The sequence below is a fragment of the Arachis ipaensis genome, chromosome B02, assembly GCF_000816755.2.
Source record: "Arachis ipaensis cultivar K30076 chromosome B02, Araip1.1, whole genome shotgun sequence".
Taxonomy (NCBI): domain Eukaryota; kingdom Viridiplantae; phylum Streptophyta; class Magnoliopsida; order Fabales; family Fabaceae; genus Arachis; species Arachis ipaensis.
This window is the reverse complement of record NC_029786.2, coordinates 20,756,930-20,765,063: the sequence shown is the minus strand read 5'-3', so window position 1 is coordinate 20,765,063 and position 8,134 is coordinate 20,756,930. Positions and strand designations below refer to the sequence as shown.

The 8,134-nt window shown below is 37.2% G+C and overlaps 1 long non-coding RNA gene across 1 annotated transcript in view; it reads left to right on the top strand.

Annotated features, from left to right (window-relative positions):
• Positions 457-8,134, top strand: part of LOC110267544 — an 11,388-nt gene continuing 3,710 nt past the window's right edge. Inside the window, exon 1 of the long non-coding RNA XR_002355297.1 lies at positions 457-468. This is a non-coding gene — a long non-coding RNA (uncharacterized LOC110267544). The remainder of the gene's footprint in view (positions 469-8,134) is intronic.

The window sequence follows — 8,134 nt, the reverse complement described above, 5'->3', positions numbered from 1 at the left end:
AAATGGAGGAGATGGAGTTAGAGAGTGTATTCGGTCAAGGGGGAGAAGTGGTGATTGTAATGTGTGAAAATGGAGTAGTGTTGAGGGGTTTATATAGGGGTAGGGAAAAGATAGGTTTTGGCCATTAGGGTTGGGTTTGGGAGGGAAAAAAATTTGAATTTTGGAGGTAGGTGAGGTTTATAGGGAAGAGTGGATGGATGTGAGTGGTTAAGGGTATTTGGGGAAGAGGTATGAAGGTGATTGGTGAAGGGTATTTGGGGAAGAGAAGTGTGAAAAGGTGTGAAGAGGAGAGAAAAAGAGGTGGGGTAGGTGGGGATCCTGTGGGGTCCACAAATCCTGAGGGGGTCAAGGATGTATCATCCCTGCTCTAATTAGGCGTGCAAAACGCCCTTAGAATGCATGTCTGGCGTTAAACGCCAGCTTGCTGCTTGTTTCTGGCATTTAACGCCAATTCCATGCTCTGTTCTGGTGTTAAACGCCAGTCTGGTGCTTGGTTCTGGCGTTTAACGCCAGCTTGATGCTTCTTTCTGGCGTTAAACGCCAGTTTGATGCTTCTTACTGGTGTTTAAACGCCAGTAAGCTCTTCCTCCAGGGTGAGCTGTTTTTGATGTTATTTTTCATTCTGTTTTTGATTTTTCAGTAGTTTTTGTGACTTCACATGATCATCAACCTAAAGAAAACATAAAATAGCAATGGAAACAAATAGATATAGTTAAATAACATTGAGTTGCCTCCCAACAAGCGCTTCTTTAATGTCAATACCTTGACAGTGAGCTCTCATGGAGCCTCACAGATGATCAGAGCATTGTTGGGACCTCCCAAAACCAAACTTAGAGTTTGAATGTGGGGGTTCAACACCAAACTTAGAGTTTGGTTGTGGCCTCCCAACACCAAACTTAGAGTTTGAATGTGGGGGATTTGGTTGACTCTGCAGTGAGAGAAGCTTTTCATGCTTCCTCTCCATGGTTACAAAAGGAGATCCTTGAGTTTTAAACACAAAGTTGTCCTCATTCAGTTGAAGGACCAACTCTCCTCTGTCCACATCAATCACAGCTTTTGATGTGGCTAGGAAGGGTCTTCCAAGGATGATGGATTCATCCTCATCCTTCCCAGTGTCTAGGATTATGAAATCAGTAGGGATGTAAAGGTCTTCAACCTTTACTAACAAGTCCTTTACTAATCCATAAGCCTGTTTCATTGATTTGTCTGTCATCTCTAGTGAGATTCTTGCAGCTTGTACCTCATAGATTCTCAGTTTCTCCATTACAAAGAGTGGCATGAGGTTTATCCCTGACCCAAGGTCAAACAGAGCCTTCTCAAAGGTCATGGTGCCTATGGTACAAGGTATGAAGAACTTTCTGGGATCCAGTTTCTTCTGAGGCAATGTCTGCCTTATCAATGCACTGAGTTCATTGGTGAACAAGGGGGGTTTATCCTCCCAAGTATTATTACCAAATAAACTGGCATTCAACTTCATGATGGCTCCTAGATATTTAGCAACTTGCTCTTCAATGATGTCTTCATCTTCTTCAGAGGAAGAATAGTCATTAGAGCTCATGAATGGTAAAAGGAGATTCAATAGAATCTCTATGGTCTCTAGATGAACCTCAGATTCCTTTGGTTCCTCAAAGGGAAACTCCTTATTGGTCAGTGAACGTCCCAGGAGGTCTTCCTCACTAGGATTCACGTCCTCCTCCTCCACTCTCGGTTCGGCCACACTAAGTAAGGTTATGGCCTTGCACTCTCTTTATGGATTCTCTTCTGTATTGCTTAGGAGAGTACTAGGAGGAGTTTCAGTGACCCTTTTACTCAGCTGGCCCACTTGTGCCTCCAAATTTCTAATGGAGGACCTTGTTTCATTCATGAAACTTAGAGTGGCCTTAGATAGATCAGAAACTATATTTGCTAAGCTAGATGGATTCTGCTCAGAATTCTCTGTCTGTTGCTGAGAGGATGATGGAAAAGGCTTGCTATTGCTAAACCTGTTTCTTCCACCATTATTAAAGCCTTGTTGAGGCTTTTGTTGATCCTTCCATGAAAAATTTGGATGATTTCTCCATGAAGAATTATAGGTATTTCCATAGGCTTCACCTATGTAATTCACCTCTGCTATTGCAGGGTTCTCAGGATCATAAGCTTCTTCTTCAGAAGATGCTTCTTTAGTATTGTTGGATGCAGCTTGCAATCCATTCAAACTCTGAAAAATCATATTGACTTGCTGAGTCAATATTTTGTTCTGAGCCAATATGGCATTCAGAGTATCAATTTCAAGAACTCCCTTCCTCTGAGGCATCCCATTACTCACAGGATTCCTTTCGGAAGTGTATATGAACTGGTTATTTGCAACCATGTCAATGAGTTCTTGAGCTTCTGCAGGCATTTTCTTTAGGTGAATGGATTCACCTGTAGAATGGTCCAATGACATCTTAGATAACTCAGACAGACCATCATAGAATATATCCAGGATGGTCCATTCTGAAAGCATGTCAGAAGGACACTTTTTGGTCAGTTGCTTGTATCTCTCCCAAGCTTCATAGAGGGATTCACCTTCTTTCTGTTTGAAGGTTTGAACATCTACTCTAAGCTTGCTAAGCTTTTGAGGAGGAAAGAACTTGGCTAAGAAAGCTGTGACCAGCTTATCCCAAGAGTTCAGGCTATCTTTAGGTTGAGAGTCCAACCATATTCTAGCTCTGTCTCTTACAGCAAATGGAAAAAGTATAAGCCTGTAGACTTCGGGATCAACCCTATTGGTCTTAACAGTATCACAGATCAGCAAGAATTCAGTTAAGAACTGAAAAGGATCTTCTGATGGAAGTCCATGAAACTTGCAATTCTGTTGCATCAGAGAAACTAATTGAGGCTTTAGCTCAAAATTGTTTGCTCCAATGGCAGGGATTGAGATGCTTCTTCCATGTAAGTTGGAATTTGGTGCAGTAAAGTCACCAAGCATCTTCCTTGTATCTCCACCATTGTTATTATTTTCGGCCATGTCTCCTTCTTTTTCGAAAATTTCTATCAGATTTTCTCCAGAGAGTTGTGCTTTAGCTTCCCTTAGCTTCCTCTTCAGAGTCCTTTCAGGTTCAGGATCAGCTTCAACAAGAATGTTCTTATCTTTGTTCCTGCTCATATGAAAAAGAAGAGAATAGAAAAAAAATATAGAATCCTCTATGTCACAGTATAGAGATTCTTTATGTGAGTATAAGAAGAGAAGAGTAGAAGAAGGAAAAATTAAAACATTAAATGTTTGTGAGATTTTTGAAAATATGAACTAAGAATGAGAAAAAGATTTTGAAAATCAATTTAAAAAAAAAGAAATTTCGAAAATTATGTAAAAATAAATGAAAAAGATTTGATTTTTGAAAAAGATTTGAAAAAGATAGAATTTTGAAATTGAAATTGATGAGTAAAACAAGAAAAAATATTTTTTTGATTTTTTTTTAAATTTTTAATGAGGAAAGAGAAAAACATAAAAATGATGCAAAACACAAGAAATTAAGATCAAAACACATAATGCATGCAAGAACACTTTGAATGTCAAGATGAACACCAAGAACACTTTGAAGATCATGATGAACATCAAGACTTATTTTTGAAAAATTTTTAAGAAGAGAAAAACATGCAAGACACCAAACTTAAAAATTTTTAAACTTTAGACACTAATAATTCAAAAATGCATGTGAAAAACAAGAAAAGACACAAAACATAAAAATTTAAAGATCAAACAAAGAAATTCATCAAGAACAACTTGAAGATCATGAAGAATAAATGCATGAGTTTTCGAAAATTTTAAGAAAAATTAAAAAGATGCAATTGACACCAAACTTAAAATTTGACACAAGACTCAAACAAGAAACACAATATTTTTTGTTTTTATGATTTTATTAAATTTTTTTTCTTCTGGTATTTTTTGAAAATTAATTGGAAAAAGAAAAATAAGGATTTCAAATTTTTAATAAGAATTCCAAGAATCATGCAATGTTAGCCTAAAGCTTCGGTCCAAGAATTAGACATGGCTTACTAGCCAGCCAAGCTTTCAGTGAAAGCTTCGGTCCAAAACTCTAGACAAGGCCAATGGCCAACCAAGCTTCAGCAGAACATTACATATAACAGCTAATTTGCTGAGAAAGACAAAGAAGCTCTTCTCAAGATAGTTGAAACCTCGGTCCAAAAGATTAGACATGGCTTAACAGCCAGCCAAGATTCAACATATCTCATGAAACTCTAGAATTCATTCTTAAAAGTTCTGAAGAACATAGAATAATTTATTTTTTTTTAATTTTTTTGAAGATTTTTCGAAAATAAAAAGAATAAAAATAAAAACTTAAAATTAAAATAAAATTATATAATCTGAGCAACAAGATGAACCGTCAGTTGTCCAAACTCAAACAATCCCAGGCAACGGCACCAAAAATTTGGTGCACCAAATCGTGATTGTTCATTCCTTGGTAACGGCACCAAAAACTTAATACGCACGTTCATAATCTTAGTTCTTTTTCACAACTTCACACAACTAACCAGCAAGTGCACTGGGTCGTCCAAGTAATAAACCTTACGTGAGTAAGGGTTGATCCCACGGAGATTGTCGGCTTGAAGCAAGCTTTGGTCACCTTGTAAATCTCAGTCAGGCGGATTCAAAGGGTTATGGTGAATTGATAATTAAAATATAATTAAAATATAAAATAGGATAGAGATACTTATGTAATTCATTGGTGAGAATTTCAGATAAGCGTATAGAGATGCTTGTGTTCCTTCTGAACCTCTGCTTTCCTGCTGTCTTCATCCAATCATTCATACTCCTTTCCATGGCAAGCTGTATGTTGGGCATCACTGTTGTCAATGGCTACATCCCGTCCTCTCAGTGAAAATGGTCCAAATGCGCTGTTACCACATGGCTAATCATCTGTTGGTTCTCGATCATACTAGAATAGGATCCAGTAATCCTTTTGCGTCTGTCACTACGCCTAGCACTCGCGGGTTTGAAGCTCGTCATAGTCATCCCTTCTCAGATCCTACTCGGAATACCACAGACAAGGTTTACACTTTCTGGATCTCAGGAATGGCCGCCAATAATTCTAGCTTATACCACGAAGACTACGATCTTTTGGAATGGAGGCTAAGAGATAAACGCTCAATCTAAGGTAGAACAGCAGTGGTTGTCAGGCACGCGTTCATAGGTTGAGAATAGTGATGAGTGTCACAGATCATCATATTCATCATGTTGAAGTTCAAGCGGATATCTTAGAATAGGAATAAGCTTGAATTGAATAAGAAAACAATAGTACTTTGCATTAATTTATGAGGAACAGCAGAGCTCCACACCTTAATCTATGGTGTGTAGAAACTCCACCGTTGAAAATACATAAGTGATAATAGTGTTCATTGGCTTCGGCTCCAGAGGGGGAACCAGAGTAACCAAGACCCTAAAGGTGGTCAAAAGACTCTGAATACAATAGTAAAAAGTCATATTTATACTAACTAGTTACTAGGGTTTACAGAAATGAGTAAATGATGCAGAAATCAACTTCTGGGCCCACTTGGTGTGTGCTTAGGATGAGCATTGAAGTTTTCATGTGTAGAGGTCTTCCTTGGAGTTGAACGCCAGTTTGTAACTTGTTTCTGGCGTTTAACGCCAGAATAGGGCAGAAAGCTGGCGTTAAATGCCAGTTTGCGTCATCTAAACTCGGGCAAAGTATGGACTATTATATATTTCTGGAAAGCCCTGGATGTCTACTTTCCAACGCAATTGAGATCGTGCCATTTGGGTTTCATTAGATCTAGAAAATCTACTTTGAGTGCAGGAAGGTCAGAATCCAACAGCATCTGCAGTCCTTCTTCAGCCTCTGAATCTGATTTTTACTCAAGTCCCTCAATTTCAGCCAGAAATGACCTGAAATCATAGAAAAATACACAAACTCATAGTAAAGTCAAGAAATGTAATTTTTATTTAAAAACTAATAAAAATATACTAAAAACTAATCAAATCATACTAAAAATTATGTAAAAATAATGCCAAAAAGTGTATAAATTATCCGCTCATCAATGACCCAGTGCACTTGCTGGTACAGTTGTACGAAGTGTGGAATTCGTGCACCACCTTACGAAAAAATTGGCCAGGGTATGATTTAGGTTTCTCGTATTTAATATATAATGTCTTGCGAAAACTTAGGCTAGATGACCCTGAGATAGGTTGTATGGCATGTATGATTGAGGATTATTGACTAATGTTGATGATTGTTGTTTCGGTGGTTGGAATGTATATTGAATGATTGATGATGGTAAATGTTGAGTAATAATGATGATGAGATTACGTGATGATAATGAATTATGAATGTGATGTTGCATAAGGGAAGACTATGTATGATTTGTGTTGAAAATGATTGAATATCATATTATGTTGGTTATGAGTTCTTGGAGGTGAATTTGATAAGTTGTATAATAATGTGTAATAGAATGAATGAGAAGGCTGAGTTAATGGTTTGATAGATTTAGGTACTGTTTATAAGTATAAAATATTGGTATTGAGTTTTGATTTTTGATGAAAATTGAGGTTTGAGGTTTTTGTGTAAAGTTGGTTTTTGGCCGAATTTTGGCGAGCCATAACTAAGCTTCTGAATTCCCAAATAGTTTCAAACTTATTTATATAAAAATTGGTTCTGTGAAGTTTACGCCGTTCGAAGAACGGAAGAAAATAAATTTAAAACGAAAAAGTTATGCGCATGGGAAGTTCGGAGTGCAAACTGAAAATTCTACAGCATTCAGCATTTTTGCTATTCTACATAAGCTCGTACGCGACCACCTACACGTGACGCGACCAACCTTTTTGGGTTGGGCATCTCGCGTACGCGAGTAGGGTGCATTCGTACGCGAGGAAGGAGAAAGTACTCTCACGTGTATGCGTGGCCCACACGTACGCGCGGCCCCTATTTCAACAAAATGGATTCTGTGTTTTAAAGCACAAATTCAAACCTCTAAACTTCTATTTTCATTCCGTTAGCCCTAGATATTGTTAGTAAGCCTAGTAATAGGATGAAGTTAGGAAATTGTGGTAACTTGGAGATGAAGAAATATTTTTAAAAGATAATAAGTGGTTAGAGAAAGATGGTATTTGATTGATAAAGATGATGAAAGTGGTGTGTGAGACAATTGATGATGTTAAATAATTGAAAATGATGAAGTGAGATATGAATCATTGTTAAGACTGAAAATGATAGTTATAAGAAACGATTGAATATATTGAGCTTGGGGCGTTGTCTTCCCCATGTCAGCATGGGTTTCGTCCCATGGATAATATTGAGCTTGGGGTCTTATCTCCCCCATGTCAGCTTGGGATCCTGCCCATGGTTATCATTGAGCTTGGGGTGTTGTCTCCCCCATGTCAGCTTGGAGTTCTTTCCATGGTTAATTTCCACGACTAGCTACCAGGACATGTCGGGCTGGCTACGTAACCGACAATTAATATCAACAGCCATAAGACAGGCATACATCATGTGCATATTGTATGATTTTCTTGCTTGTGAACTATATGGGATTGCCTACGTGATTATAATCTGCTATTTATTATAATTGTTATCTGTATTACTTGTGAACTACTTGTGTTTGTGAACTACTTGTGTTTGCCTTGTTTTGCTTGTTTGTTTGTGCAACTCGTAGGAGACGGAAGAAAGGTGGAAAGGATTAGTGTGCAGGTTAAGTTTAGTTAGGATTGAGAACCTCTGGATGACCACCCATTTAATTGCTTCTGTTTTTAGTTCCTTAAGCTTTATATCCGAGTGACGGCGTTCTAGGATTGCCTCTGGCATTTCCAACACTTTATATCTTATTTGCGTGGCACCTTTATCATGTTGAGAACTTCCGGTTCTCATTCCATACTGTGTTGTTGTTGTTGTTTTTCTTGGCTTAACTAAATTAATTATGAACACTATAACATGGCCAACAATAGATTGAGAAAAAATAAAGAAATAAGTTGAAAATTTGAAGCTATTTTATTGTATAACAAACTAAAAAATAGAAACACAGAAAAAAAACTAGAAAGAGCAAGTATTTAAAATTTATAAATTTTAAATAATATTTTTTATTTAATCTATTTTTAATTTGTGGTTTATTATTTGTAAAATCTTATTTGGTTATAATTTAT